This window comes from Gymnoscopelus braueri (assembly GCF_963280865.1).
Source record: "Gymnoscopelus braueri genome assembly, chromosome: 16".
Taxonomy (NCBI): Eukaryota; Metazoa; Chordata; class Actinopteri; order Myctophiformes; family Myctophidae; genus Gymnoscopelus; species Gymnoscopelus braueri.
This window is the reverse complement of record NC_137616.1, coordinates 29,065,936-29,067,722: the sequence shown is the minus strand read 5'-3', so window position 1 is coordinate 29,067,722 and position 1,787 is coordinate 29,065,936. Positions and strand designations below refer to the sequence as shown.

General features: G+C 42.8%; 1 protein-coding gene across 2 annotated transcripts in view; it reads right to left on the bottom strand.

The window, feature by feature from the left end:
* Positions 1-63, bottom strand: part of LOC308103972 (uncharacterized protein) — an 8,428-nt gene extending 8,365 nt beyond the window's left edge. The window contains exon 1 of one of the 2 annotated variants that reach the window (XM_080454209.1): positions 1-63. This exon is cut by the window's left edge and continues 71 nt beyond it. The gene's annotated coding sequence lies outside the window, so the exon portion shown is untranslated. The other variant, XM_080454210.1, reaches the window with a different exon arrangement.
* Between the last annotated feature and the right edge of the window lie 1,724 nt (positions 64-1,787).

Sequence of the window (1,787 nt, the reverse complement as noted above, 5' to 3'; positions counted from 1 at the left end):
CTGTAGTAATTATAACAGCTCACCCACTCGGTCAAGTCCTCAAGCCTCAATGTATGAACTGAGGTTCATGGTGTGCCATTTATTGCGAACGCAGCGGAAGGAGGCGCTTACTATGACACCGTGCTCGGCTTGTGTGTCTGTGTGTCCATGTGCACTATAGATGGGTTTCCTGTTTGTAAACACGAGAGGATGATGCGCGCGCAGTGGCGGGATGAGCCTGTAGAGGGCGCTATAACCCTAAAAATATCCTATACCCTATTACCCATAAAATAAATGGTCTTCACCAGGTTTAATGAAAGTAGATTAAATGATGCAGTTTGTAATATCTTCTTTACTCAATAAAAATGATTTGTCGGAAGTTGGATCTGTTTGTATATAATAGCAGCATTATGCCTATTATGCCTATAATAGCAGCATTATGCCTATCTAAATCCCGAAAATAACAATAGAGTGAATGGCGCTTCCGGTTCGTTCTCCCCCGCGCATGCGCAGATTGGGCACTCTGCTCTGTGATGACGTCGCGCGGAAACCCATCTATTGTGTGCACTGCCTGTGTGCAGCCAAGTAAATGTCCAATATAGATGTACCATACATCAAATGAAAGGTCTTTGAAAACTGAACCCACCTGTCAAGGTTGCGTTTAAGCCCGCCCCTTCCCCCGGAAGCCACGCCCCGGAGAAGGCTCCTAAAAACCCATGTTAAATTAAAAGTGCCCGAATCGCTCCCAAACTTTTTCTACCCCCCCTAAGTGGGGGTCTACGAACAAATAATTTGGCCTCAGATTTTGGCTCCGCCCCCCGGAAGTGGGTGATTATTTTTTTTTGAATTTGTATTTTTCTAAGATGCTCCTTTTAACGCAGATTATTATTATTTTTTGGTTAATAAAAAATAAAAAAATCATTAATATATATTTTTTTGCGTTCGCTTCCCGCGTTCGCGCGTCTTACTTGTATGTGATCTGGCAACCCTGTTACGTCATTTCCTGTGTTATCTGAGCATGACTTCAGATGACTTTTTTGAGATTAAGTACAAAACAGTTCCTTAAAGGTTTTGAACTCCACATTGCCTGATTGTCGAGGTCGGAGCGCTAGAATATGAACGTTCGGCCAATCAAAGAAAAGCACACGCACCGGGAGGACGGGATCGACTCCTGCCCGAGCCAACTTTGTTCAACTGTGGCTCTGCTTGCTTGTAGCATATATACTGTACATATAACGTAACATACTCTTGTATTCATTGCATCTGTCATTCTAGACTTACAATTGATGAGACTAGTAAGTAAAGTTTTCAAATAATTGTAGTGGAGTAAAAGTACAATATATTCCTCTGAGATGTAGTGGAGTAGAAGTAAAAGTATAGAAAATTGGAAATACGTTTGTGTTCTGGTGCGTGTGTGTTTGTGTTGTGGTGCGTGTGTGTGTGCGTGCGTAGGTGTGCATGCGTGAGTGCATGCGTGGGTGGGTGGGTGGGTGTGTGTGTGAATATGTAGCAACTATGCACACAGATGCAACAAAAGGGTATCTGTGAATATGGTCACTGGAGCTTTGCAAGTCTTCATCAGTCTCCATCAGTGTCTAAACGTCGGCATGTTGTGAGTTACAGGTAGTTTTCTTTTTGTTTTTTGTTTTTCATTAACAGTACAGGCATGCCCCAGCTGTTCTTGCCTGTGCCTGCGAAGATGAAAAAGAATAACTTCTAGTTACGACAGAACAATGTGAATGAACATGTAAAACTCTGAGGCTATCCAGCATGGTGTCAGATCAGATACGGGAACTGTAGGCTTTAAA